Source organism: Beta vulgaris, chromosome 4 (genome assembly GCF_026745355.1).
Source record: "Beta vulgaris subsp. vulgaris cultivar EL10 chromosome 4, EL10.2, whole genome shotgun sequence".
In the NCBI taxonomy this organism is placed as follows: Eukaryota; Viridiplantae; Streptophyta; class Magnoliopsida; order Caryophyllales; family Amaranthaceae; genus Beta; species Beta vulgaris.
In genome coordinates, this window is record NC_079205.1 from 4,609,238 (window position 1) to 4,623,678 (window position 14,441).

Sequence of the window (14,441 nt, forward strand, 5' to 3'; positions counted from 1 at the left end):
CTCCGTTTGGTAGAACGTAAAACATTTTCAGTGTAAAATGATTTTCATGGAAAACAATTTACAATAGAAAACACAATTCCAAAATTAGTTTTCCGTTGTTTGGTTTCATTTAAGGAAAATGATGAAATGAAAGGAAACTGAAAGGGAAAATAAGGAGGTAGTGAGAAAAATATACAAGAGAGATAAGGAAAATAGTTTTCCCTTTATTTTGGAAGGAAAATGGTTTTCCATTATTGGGACTTGGGAGATTAATTTTACCCCAAAGTAAAATGGTTTTACACTATTTTGCCAACCAAATAATGTAAAATTGAAAATGGAGGAAAATAATTTTCCGAGAAAACGTTTTACACCCTACAAAACGAAGCCTAAATTAGACCACGATTTCGCGGAGCAAATTGGTAAGAAAGCAGGAAAGAAGATGAGAAAAGAAGTCAGGGAGAGTCGAAGAGAGGGGAGGTAGACTGCTTCTGCTTGAACACTTTCGGCCTAGAATGTGAAGGACAACACTAACCGTACTCGGAGCATCAACCATTTTGCTGATTTTCAATTTTGTTCCTAATTATTGGCTTTATTATTGCTCCATATAATCCACACCCATCAACTGAATACCTCTCAGTAAATCAATCAACAATAATGGATGAAATGTTGAAATTATAACACTCAATTAATAAAGTTATCATGTGTACAAAACACATTGGGGAAGAAGAGTTAGTCTTGCATGGACCTGGTCCACATTGATATTATTGTGGACCAAAGCCACTTATTTAACATAGCGACCCTTTTTTTTTTTTCCATATAGTAACCTTTTAAAAATTTTAAGTTACATTATACAGTGATTTTCTATCATAATGGCGGTTTATTTTTTAATATAGCCACTCTTTCTTACATTAGTTTATCATGATGAAATTTTCAGTTTATGACATACTAACTTTTTTTTTTCACATAGTCAAACTTTAGAATCTATATCTACTTCTTTTTTATATCTATTTTTTACATAGTGATCCCCCTTTTTTTTTTTTTTCCATAAATCACATGAATTAGCATTAGGTCCACACTAATTTAGTGTGAACCAGGTCCATGGGCTTAATCGAGCATGAGCTTGCTGTTGTTCGGCTTGATTCATGACTATTTCACACACACACTCAAGTTAAATCTCGAGCTTGAAAATTTCTAGTTTAATTTACCTTAAACCCCAATTTAGGTTTGGATATTATTTTTAGCAAAACTTCATAATAAGATTTTTGCTAATTCTTTTAAACTTGTAACTTATATTATGAACACTTTTACCATAAACTTTTAGTTAAACTGTCATATGTGAAATATCATAGCTTATAAATAATTCGAACCTATTTATGAGTTTTTCGAGTCGAACTTAGATATGCTTGATTCATGAAAAATTTGAGCCAAACTCGAATAGTTCACGAGTCAACCAAACTCATTAACACGTACCAAAAAGCTGTTGAGTGTTCTACCAAACTCAAGTGATGTGATCATATGAAGCTTTTTTCTTCAATCAATGATTTTGATTCTTCTTTTTACCTTGGCCTGTTTGGTAAAGAAAGATTTAAGAAAAATTAGAGGTTTGGATCCATATAAAGAGTTTAACTAATCAATCATCTAATTTGAGTGTTTAGTAAAGAAAAGTTTCAAATAGTTAGTTAAACCCAAAAAGCTCTTTTGGGAAAAGTTGCATGAGCAGCTTTGTATTGAAAGTTTGGTAGTGAATAGGCTAAATACTTTTTTTTTTTTTGAGGGGAAAAGTAGCAAATATATTAACTCAAGGACAAATTGTCCATCAAAACATAGGGAGCCACCTCCGGAGGACAATGGTTCTCCCAAATCTGTTCAACCCCAAAAGGGATGAGCTTAGCTAGATGATGTGCTACATAATTCCCATCGCGTTTAACATGCGACCATAAAACAGAAGAAAAACAAACACAAGAGGATAAAATGTTGAAGAGGATAATATCTATATCTGACAGAAAAACAGCATGCTTAGAGAGGCGATTAATAACAACTTGACAATCCGATTCCAGGATGACCTCTTGCAGGCCATATCTTTTGCCCAACCTCACAGCCATTTCAATGGCTTTAGCTTCCGCAATTTCAGGAGCCCAATACGCTCTAACTCGACGTGTGGCAGCAAAAACTACATCACCATTTGACCTTCGAGCTATGGCACTAATTCCCACCCATCCTTCGACAGCGAGGCATGCGTCAACATTAATTTTCGTGACACCTGCAGGGGGAGCAATCCATTGGCGTGGGCTGCTACCTGAAGCATTCTTAATCACTTTGTAAATGCGCCCAGCATACCTTTCATTTTCTTCCACCAACCGTGAGACACGACCCAGCAATACAACATGTGGCGTGATTTTGTTGTTGAAAATCAATCCATTTCTCGCTCCCCATAAACACCATGCCAAGTAAGCTCCTCTAATTTTTATTTTATTATCCAAGCTGCGCCACCTTGCTAATGTATCACACATAGAAGCAGCAGGGTCATTATCAAGCAACACATGACAACCACTATCAATCCACATATCTGCAAGCTTAGGACACTCGAAAATTGCATGATTCTGCGTTTCTATCATACCACATCCCCAGGGACATGAATCATCATCCGTCATGTGACGGTATTTAAGCAAGCTACGGACAGGAAGAGAATTGGTACAAAGTCGCCAGAGAAAGTGACGAACCTTGGGACTAACCTCCATACTCCAAATATCCACCCAAGATTGGTGAAAATTATCAAGATTTCCACCTTTCCCGATCATATAGGCCGTCTTCACAGAGTAATTAGCATCCTTTGTAAATGCCCATGTAAGTTCATCCTTCACCGGAACCGAACTAAGAGGTGTGCCGAGAATACACCTAATGTCCCTCTCATTAAAGCAAGAATCAAGAACATCTGTTCTCCACTCCATACTCTCTACATCAATCAAATCACTTACCATAGTTAAGTTAGGATTCTTCTCACTCGAAATAAAGCGACCATTTTCATCAACTATCCAAGGATCATCCCACACTCTGATTTGTGTCCCATTCCCAACTCTCCACACCACTCCCTCTTTAACAAGAGCTTTCGAACTCCAAATACTACTCCATGAATAACTACTTGAATAACCAAGAGGGGCATCCAAGAAATCACAATTAGGGAAATATTTAGCTTTCATCACTCTACCAAAAAGAGAGTTAGGCTCACGAATTAGTCTCCATGCCTGCCTTCCTAACAACGCATCATTAAAAACTTTGAGATCTTTAAAACCCATGCCTCCCAAGCATTTCAAGGTGCACATAGAATCCCAACTCTTCCAATGAACCTTTCTTTGCGAATCTGAGCTTCCCCACCAAAATCGAGCCATAGCTGACTGAATCTTCTGGATAACCATACACGGAATTTTGTAAACACCCATAAGATAAGTAGGGATGGCCTGGATAACAGACTTCAGCAAAACTTCTTTCCCAGCTCTGGATAACAACTTCTCTTTCCAACCTTGGAGTTTCTTCCAAATTCTATCTACTAGTGAGTCAAATATTACTTTCTTTGACCTACCAGAGATAGAGGGGATACCAAGATACTTCTCGTGCTTGTCAACCTGCCGCATGTTCAGAATGTTTGTCAAATATGATCTCTGAGCAATGCTAACTCCTCTGCTAAATGAGACTTCCGACTTTTCATAATTAATTTTCTGCCCGGATGCTAATTCATAATGGTTGAGGATATCAACTATAACAGTGCATTCCTGTCGGGTGGCTCTAGTGAAGAGTAAACTGTCATCAGCAAAGAAAAGATGAGAAATTTCTGGACCACTACGGCTGGCTTTACCTCCATGAATCTGCTTTTCCTGAACTTTCTTCTGAATCATTTTAGAAAAAGCATCAGCGATCATAATAAAAAGATAAGGAGAAAGAGGGTCTCCCTGGCGAAGTCCACGAGCAGGAATAACAGAACCACAGACACCTCCATTAATAATGAAGGAATAGGTGACAGTAGAAACACATTTCATAATCAAATTCACCCATCTTCCATCAAACCCCATAGTGAGCAGAAGCTTCCTAAGAAAGCCCCACTCCACCCTGTCATAGGCTTTGCTCATATCTAGCTTCATAGCAATAGTACCTCTCTGACTACGACTCCTGTTCTTCATAGAATGAAAGACTTCCATAGCAATAAGAGCATTATCAGTAATGAGTCTCCCAGGAACAAAAGCACTTTGTTGTTCAGAAATCATCTGAGGAAGAAATTCTTTCATTCGCATCACAATTGCTTTGGAGACCAGCTTATAAAGAACGTTGCATAGAGCAATAGGCCTAAATTCTGCAGCCTTGGTAGGATTTTTCACTTTAGGAATCAAGGCAATATTAGTATTATTAACACAGCTAGGAGAAGAGGAGCCATGTAAAATATTACTAACAAATAAGGTTACGTCATCACCAACAATATGCCAGAAACGCTGGTAGAAGATAGCATGCATACCATCAGGGCCAGGAGCTTTGCAGGGATGCATTTGCTGAAGGGCTATGAAAATCTCATCTTTTGTATAAGGTCTCATAAGCTGTTGATTACATGCATCAGATACTACAGGATCAATGAACTTCAACACATCACAAAAATTTGAATCAGAAGGGTTAGTTGAAGTGAATATCGAATCAAAATAAGATGTAAAAATATTTTCAATTCTATCTGCATCATCACACCAAGTCCCTTGTGCATCAAATAAACCTTTAACAAAGTTCCGTTTCCGACGTTGAGAAGCTTTATGGTGAAAATATTTAGTATTTTTGTCCCCATCCTTCACCTCCGCTACTCTAGATCTCAAATACCAATAAGCTTCATGTTTTGCGTGCAAATCATCAAGTTTTTTCTCAAGCTCCACACAACATTACAACTCATCACAGAAACGGGTTGTTGTTGGGCCGACAAGAGTTCTTTTTCTACTACCTCAATCTGCTTCCCTAGCTTCTTAAAAGTTTCAGTACTCCAAGTCAACAATGTATGGGCCATGGACTCCATACGCCCAGTAATGGGGGCCCCACTAGATTTGTCCCAAGCTTCACGGACCACTGCTTCACATTTGTCATCCAACAGCCAACATGTTTCGAAATAATGCCGCCTCTTTCTACCAGTGGGCCTGCTGAATTTTTGAGGCCTAATGACAATTGCCGAATGATCTGATTTGTAGCGAAGGGCATGCTCGGCAGTTGTATGAGGGTATAAGGTCAACCACGAGTCAGAGCTAATAAAGCGATCCAATCTTTCTCGAATACAAGTTGAAGGAGAATTTCCCCGTTCCCATGTGTACCAAGTCCCAACGTAGCCAAGGTCTCGAAGAGCAAGGTTATCCATGGTATCACGGAAGTTTGACATTTCCCGACGAACTCTGTCTGCTCCACCCTCTTTTTCAGCGTAACATAAAATCTCATTAAAATCACCTCCAAATAAAATAGGAAGAGTGGAGTCCTCACATAAATGACGAATAAGGGTCCAAGTACGGTGTTTCTCTTCCTCCTTTGCCCAACCATAGATACCGACAAATCTCCAATTTTTATCTCCATCCTCCACATCACCACAAATATGATGTTGAGAAAAAGAAACGAGAGAAAAACGAACCTCCTCTTTCCAGTACAGACACAAACCTCCAGCTCTCCCTCTACTAGCAACCCCAAAAGCATTCTGAAAACCAAGCCTGTCTTTCAAAGCTTCAACTGCAGATTTATTTATCATCGTTTCTGACAAAAATACAATGTCAGGGGCAAAATGAATGCTCCATCTACGGAGCTGACGAACTGACCAAGGGTTGCCCATCCCTCGACAGTTCCAGCACATAACATTCATAATGCTAGGCGGGGTTGGTCAGAACCAACCTCCGCCAAAAAAAGGTGAGCAGCTTCACAAGATGGACTTAGCTTTGCACGCTTCATAGTCCCATCTTCATCATCAGACACCAAATCACAGTGGGCCTTCGAACGTTTATGGACCATATCAGGAGGGTCCATATCCATTTGTTGAGGTAAACCTTTATCTATCACAGCATCGCGAGACAATCTTTTCCAAGAGTGGGCCTTGTTACCTTTACCTCCCTTCACACTTTTAAAAATAAAAGTATCTGTACTTGGTGAGCTCAAAGTACCAGATGTCTTCTCAGGAGACAAAGGGTTAGCATGTGGTGAAGTGGCAAACTCCACTTGGGAACTCGTGACAGGGGGGGTATTAATGTTGTTCCCCTTGTCACCTACAACACCAATTATTAAATGATTCTCCTGCACCAAACTTTTCTCCTTAGCGCCATTATTTAAAGAGGTCACAACCTCTATCTTCTCATTTTTCTCTAGTAACCCAGCACATCCAGCATCAAAAAGAATTTTCTTGCAATGTCTAAATTTACTCTCTTCTTCAATTTCTTTTGTTCTACCTTTCCTGTGTAGCTTAGCTTCAGCCCAAGTGCCAGCCAAGCTTTTCACATTTGTCTTCTTCAAGAACTGATTGACAATCCTTTTCAGAGTGCCCCATTACACCACAAGCCAAACAAAAATATGGGAGGCGCTCATAAGAAAAATCAACTTGTATCTCCTTGCCCTTCTTATCTCTCATTTTTCTATAACGCCTTAAAGGTTTTGATACATCAAGCATTACTTTAACACGTCGAAACCTGCCAAAGCCTAACACATCTTCCTCCATATCAAGAATCTCACCCATATTACCAACTAAAGCCTTAACGACATCATTGGAACGATTATTAAAGGGGAGATTTTTCAGACGAATCCAGAAAGGGGAATGATTTAAGGTTACCTGGTCTGGTTGTTCGTCGCCGTCGGCTTCTTTAAGTAAAATAAGCATGTTGTCAAAGCACCACGGTCGGCCTTCAAGGACCTTCATCATGTCACGCCAATGAAAGAACTGGAAAGCATATAGATTAGGGCTAAGAGCCCTAATAACAATTCCATGTTTCGGGGCCCAAACAGTAGTGATTGTTTTTTTGAAAGCTTCGACATTATAGTTGCGTTCCGTCAGTAATCGTCCCAACAACAACAAGGAAACAGTGCTTTCACCATTAGGGTTCACAGTTTCAAGATCAAGAACTTGGTCCTCTTCATCATCTATACGTAGGTTGGAAACAATTTCAGAGATCTCCTCAGCCATAGACTAAGGAGGGCAGCCGCCACAGCGGAGGGCAACCGGAGGGTAGGGTTTCTCTATCGGGGTAGAGAGAGGGGAGTCCTTTCTTTCAAGGCAGAATAGTAAACATTTTTGTGGACTGTGGTTTGTGTTAGGTGTTATGCTTCAAAGTTCAAACTATGTGGAATGATAACTTAGTGAATAGGCTAAATACTTATTGTCATTACTAAGGTACAACCAACCACAATAGTAGATTATACTCAAGTTCTTATTAGTCATTTTATACAAGGAGATTGATTTTCTAATCATAACTCGTGCAGAATTCGCTTCTTGACGAAGTATTCTACAAGGAAATTAACTTCCTATAAAAATCAAGTCATGAAGGTATTGAAACTTAATTTATTTAAGTACATATTTCCTCCGTTTCACAATAAGTGAAACACTTTTCTTATTTGGAATAATCACAATAAGTGAAACCAAGCTCTAAATGTTAAAAAAATTCACTCTTATTATAAATATACCACCAAAAAGTAAGAGGGGACCACAACTTCAATACTTCTTCACTCTACTTTATTGTGGTCCCAACTTTATCTCTCTAAATTCCTTGGTAACTTCTCACTTTCTCTATGTTTCATTTATTGTGAAACGGAGGAAGTAAAACATACCTATCCATGTAAATTAAATTACACTATGTTTTGTTATTCAAATTCTTACATTAAAAATTTATCCCAAACTTCCTTCAACTTTCAAGTTTTTGCGAGAAACTTACTTCCATGGTCGTGCCTTGTGATAAGTCTATTTTATATAGAGTTTTTACCACCGTCCCTCATTGATTATTGGTCTTAATTGCACTCTTTGGAGCTATTTTTAGTACTAATATGCTCCTTGTAGTGTGTTTGTAGTTTCAGGTTGATCATTGTAAGAATTAGCATATTTTGGTGCATTTCCTACTCATTTATATCACTACAAGAGATGATGTAATTTTGAGAGCACAAGCATTGAGTTGGAAAAGTTTTAAAGAAACGCGAACAGTGAAAGAAATAGAAAAATGACTGCAGTCCACTCTTTTGATTATATCTCAAGTTCTATAAATCCAAATGTAGTGATTTCAATTGGGTTAGATTCTACAACTTCAAGAGCTTTCCAACGGGTGGTCACTGCCTAATTTTAATATGAGGATAGTTAGAGGTTGTTTTGATTAGTTAAAATTAGTTAGTTAGAATCTGTTAGAATCAAATTTGGCGGGAAAGTTTGTTAGAGCTTTTGTCTTGTTAGCTATAAAAGGAAGTAAATTTTATTGTTATTCATTCTGAAAATAATACAAAACCTAGTTTCTTTCCTTTAACTACTTATACTAGAGTTTGCCTCTACATTGTCTTTGTTTTTAAAGGAGGTTGCCTCTACATTGTCTTTGTTTTTAAAGGAGGCTGCCTCCATTTTCCCTTATATATATTGCGTGATTGACATAAGCTCATCCAGGCTTTTGTTACACTAATTCCTACAAATAACGAAGAAGTTATGACATTTTGAAGATAGAGATTTGTGCAGGCTAATGATCGCTCGGTTGGGCGGAATCCGCCCCGACTACCCGGGCGCCTTTACTTAGCCAATTTTGATTGTTTGGAGAAGATTTGGAAGAAAACAAAATATTTTTTGCAGGCCCGACCTAGCGGGGCGCTATTTCACTTCTAAGGAAAATGACATGACAACCGCCCGACTCGGTGAAATACGTCCCGGCTGCCCGGACGCCGGACAGGGCTATTTTAATCAGTTTTGAAGCGCGTGTTGCGCTCTTTATTGTTTTATTATAATAGTCTTCTTTAAGTGGGGAAGAACAACGTTTTCTTATTATAATTTCAGTCATTAGTTTTCTAAGTGCTTTTATTCTCTCAAGAATCCTAAATTATTCTACTTAACAAATTCATTCAAGATTCGATAGAGTAATTGGTTTCAATATTCTTTCTTCAATTGGTATTGTTTCTCATCCCTTATTATTCTCTTTTCAATTCTTCTTTGTTATTTCATCATGTTGTTTTCTTATTTTATTGCGATTATGTTTTCCCCAATTATGTGTGAGTAGTTTACTTTCTAGGGATTGTGGATCTATGTATGCATATTAGGGATTGATTGAATGATTATTTAATTTATTGAATTGTTTGATTCTTGCTATTGAGTTATTTATGTTAATCTACAAGTTTGGCCAATTGTGTTGATTATTATTGCAATACAAAGTTATAGACCTAGAGGTAGAATTTTGTATAGGCTTTCAATAGTAGGCTTAGAGATCTATGACCATGCGAGAGCGGCTTAGTGAGCTTCGAGGGAGGTAATGTTCGAGAGAAATTACATGTGCTCTAGTTAGATTATTTCATTAAGCTCTTCAATCATTCTTGATATCCTGAATTGCATATATGGTAAACCGTTCCCTAGTATTTCCCTTAATTAATATTTACGATTTGATTATTTGCTTAGTTCAGTAAACCAACCCTTTTCATTTGATTTAGTTAGTATAATATCAGAGTTCAGATACAATAATATAGCTATCTCCATGTGGATTCGATCCTACTTCCCTAACTACTAGTTAGTGGACCTTAGGTTATTTTTGATTAGGTGATACGATTTTAGCCTGTCACCTTGTGGAATGACAACACCCGTACTATTGAAATGGTTCGTCAGTAGAGATGTTCCCACAATGCCTTTTTTCCAATGATACTTTAATTCCTATTTTGGTCCCTCATAATTTATAAAAAAATTGTTGCCCCAAATTAAACTACCTTAATTTTAGCATTTTGTTATTGATAGGTACCTTGTGTTGGTTTCTGGGGTTGATTTTTTCTTCTGTTCATTTTATGTCAAGTGACCTCCTTTAAACCCCATTTTTCTACGTAACATCCTTATATTTTACGAAATTCTACATTGTACCTGGCCTTTTTGAACTTTCCATATTGTATCCCTATACTTTCTAAACATCACTTAATATACCCTTATGCAAATATCAAACAGTAGATTTTGAGACTTTCTTACCATGTGGGAGTAGAGTAGGGTTTTTTAACCTTATTAGTTGATGGAGGTTTGGGATGTGGTCTAAGAAATTGAAGGCTAACCGAGGTTCAGGGTAGGATTGTATATTAGAATGGGTATTTTGTGTGTCGTTTAGAAAGTTTAATGTGAAAAGTTGAAGAAGGTTGGGTACAATGTAAAATTTCGTAAAACACAAAGGGCACTATGTAGAAAAATCCTTCTTTATTTTTGCCCCATTTCCATGTTCCATTCTCTCATCCATCTCGACCTAATTACCACTAACCCACCATAAATTGTTCTTCTACTTAAACCTATATATCTTCCATAATTAACCCTAACTTTCTCTTCCTCCATAATCCTCTTCCCTCTCATTTCTCTCTCCACCCAACCTCTTCCCATTCCACCACCCTAGCCACCAAAACGAAGCTGAAATCCCTTCTTTTACCACAAGAATTCTTCCCTGGCCACATAAACCTATCCCCTCCTACCAAACCTCATCTCTAGCCACCATCCGGGTTGAATAGGGGATTAATGACTAACACAGTTGGTGACCCTTAGTTATTACATTTGTGTAAAAGTCGGGGGTATTTGGTAAATTATCAAAAGTTCGAGGATATATTGTGACTTATGTGAAAACTCAGGGGTATTTGGTAAAACATTTGTGTATATAACTATCATTTCTTAAAGGTTATTTCTCTCTCTTTCATGTGCAACTTTCTAAGATTCGTTTTGACATCTGCACTTTAGGGCTTGCAATAAGAATGAAAATACATTTTCTAAAATGACAAAATGTTGATCCCTCATATTATCATTTAGTTATTGTCTAATATTTTCACTCTATAAAGTCCTAAGGGTTGCATACTTTATTTTTCTTATAAAAAATAAAGACATAACAAAAGAATAGAGTATTTGCTTCAAACCTTGAGATATTTTGGAGGGAGAAAACAAATTTACCAAAAGTAACAATTAAAAAAAAAAGCAAAATAATTGGTAAAGAAAACTTATCTCCTATTTTGGTGGAGGAGAAGTAGGTAAATTTCAGCGTATAATACTAGTGGATTTTAATCCATGATACTGCAGACTACTAAACTTTCCTCTATGTTTTATTCTTTGTACCATGTCGTTTGGGCCGGGTGCATACAGCTCACTGTCTTAATCAGTTAAAGTATTTTTTCTTTCCTTGCTCGACTATATTGAACTAGGAACTAGGAAAAGAAAACCAAGTTAAATGATGGAACTAGCTAATTACATCGATTTTGTATAATTGTATTCTTATTTGTAAGTAAACCGAACCCTAGTAAGACTAGGATTTTGGCAACTATATAATAGGGTTCCATATTCCATAAACTTATCTTGTTTCTTTCCGTTGTTTTCTCGTTTTCTTTTTGCTTCTTTTGCTTTGTAACTTGAGCCTTTGGTCTTCTCTCACACCAAAAAAAATATTCCATAAACTTAAACCTCTGCCGTAAACGTCTTCATCGATAAATAAAGAAACTTGAGACTATATATTAATGGAAGACAAGGTGAATAATATACGTCGACCTCCACATCCGCCTCAAGGAGAAACACCATGGCTGGTGTACACACATGGAAATTCTAGAAAAAAACAGATTCAGACATTCTGTACAAGTTCTCCTTTACCTCCTAATAACAACTTCTACATCAAGAGCATCCCTGAATTGCGTGGCAAGTCTATTGAAGGTTCCTGCTATGGCTGGTTAATCCTCAACGATCTTAAGGATCGCAAGATATTTCTCTGTATCTCTTAATCGACGTCTTTCGAAATAATCAATCTTCCTCCATTGCCATTGCCTGGTATAGAGGAGAACATAGAATTGACAAGTTGTACGCTAACATCACCTCCTAGCGCAAATTCGAATTGTGTGCTTTTCTTGTTCTTTGGAAACCAAGTTTTTTCATGTCATCCTACTACTATCAGACATAATGATAACTGGCACACTCAACAACTTCAGCTAGATAGTCCAACTATGCACATATTACATATAAGAAACGCTGTTACACTGGATGGGATTATATATTGTTGGGCTATAGTGCAGGAGCATCATAACGCCAATGATGATGATGATTCCGAAGATGATGGTGACAATGATAGCGATGATGATTCGGAAGAAGATGATGGTGACGATGATGGCGATGATGATTCCGAAGATGATGGTGACGATGATGGCGATGATGATTCCGGTGTTGAGGATTCCAATGATGATGCCGATGTATACAGCGGGATGCGAGATTATGTGGTGAGTATGGAGGTTGTTGATGAGCCTACCAACTCGCTGTCATTAAAGATCATCACGCGCAAGATGCAGAAGTGGGATTATTCTTATGTTCATGGTGAAGATTACCTGCTTGAATCTTGCGGGACTATATATTGGGTTGGATTTCGTATAACCCATTATGAAGATGAAAAAATCGGCCAAGTAAAAGTCTGGAAGTTGGATTCTCTACTAAGGGAATGGATTGAGGTGAAATCTTTGGATGGCCGCGCCTTTTTCCTTGGGAAAGATTGTTGCACATGGTGTTGGGGATCTAACAATTGTCCTACTGAATCAAACGGAATAAAACAAGTTGAAGCAAATTGTGTCTACTTTATTTCTTTGCCTGATATTCTCTCTTCTTACAGCCTAGATGACAGGAGTTTAACCAAGTCTTTGGTTTGCCCAAGCCCAAGCTTGAACTCCCCTATACACTCACATACTTGGGTGAATCCCATGCCACAACATCATCAAAGGTTAGTACCTACACGTTGTTTATAGTTGTTCTTTCAAATTAATTGCTATGAGATCAATTAGCCCAATAATGTTCAGGAACGGTCCTGGCCATGTTGGGATTATTCTCGTCACATCCTTATATCTAATCATCTTAATTTTTGCTTATGCTGTGTCAGATTAGAAGTTGTGCAAGATAAAAAAGAAGATGAGAAATTGAGTGATGATGCTTCAGACCAAGGGATGGTCATCAATGATGAATTAGTTCACATGGCTCTTTTAGAAGAGGATGAAAGCCCGTTCAGTAAGCTTCCCTATGACATGATACATGTAATCTCACAACATATGCATTTGTTTGATTATGTGAACTTCCGAGCAAGTTGTAAGACAATTCGAGCAGCAGTTCCTTGTATCCCTCAATGCAGACCCATGAACATGCTGCCTTTATTCATCTCCCGTAAGAATGAAGATGGATTATGTCAAGTAATGGACCCATCTCGAGGTGATTCACACTACTACAACCTCCTTCGATTATCTACAGATCCTTTTACGGTTCATTTCTCCAAAGATGGGTGGCTAATTACATCGATTTGTCTCCAGGAACATACCAACTTCTTCAACTTATTCACAAGAGTGAGGGGGGATTTTCCGCCAAGTCCTGTCTCACTTAATATTGATATTAGAAGTATTGGATTCTCAACATGTCCGACTTCTCCTGACTCTATGATTATAGCTTTTGGATGCGATAATATCAATACAGTAAAAGTATATTATATGCAACATGGATATGATTCATGGACTGAATGCAAGTTTCCCAATATAGACAACAAATTTATAGTTGGAACAAGTAGTGTCGTCTATTTTAAGGGCGCGTTTCATGTTCTTGACACGATTGGATATCTGGGAGTATTTCAAGTGGTAAATGGAGAAGGAAATTGGCGAGTTTATAGCAGACCGCCTATTAAGACAACATTGCATTCATATTACTTAGTTGAGTGTAATGGAGAACTTGTAGGTGTATTTATCGGATATATGGGAATATGGGTTGAATTATTCAAGTTTAATTTTTCTAAAGAAAAATGGGTCAAAGTGAAAAGTCTTGGTAACTCCATCTTGTTCCTTAGCCAGCCGTCATCATGTTTTTCAGCAGAGACGACAGAGGTTGGGATGAGAAATAGGATTTATGTCTCAATGCTTAAAGGGAATAGTATAGTTTTCTACTCACTCGACACCCAGAAGTTTCATATAACTGGAGCGGAAGATGGCTTTGAAGACTTTCTTGATATGACAGAGCCATTACATTGTTTTTGGCTTTAGATTAAAAACAATGAATGGATTTTCTTAATTTAAGTTACTAATCATATTTGCTTGAACATTTGTAATAATTAGAACACATATAATTTTTTTTTTACTATGAATTGCATAGGTTATAATTCGATCAAGATCATGAGAAATGTAGCCATTAATACTTAAGAGTCCATATTTTCTTAATCTTCAAAATTGATGCCACTTCACTACAGATTTCAGAAGGAACAAATAATAATAGTGATGATAGAGAGAATATGTGGGTTTAG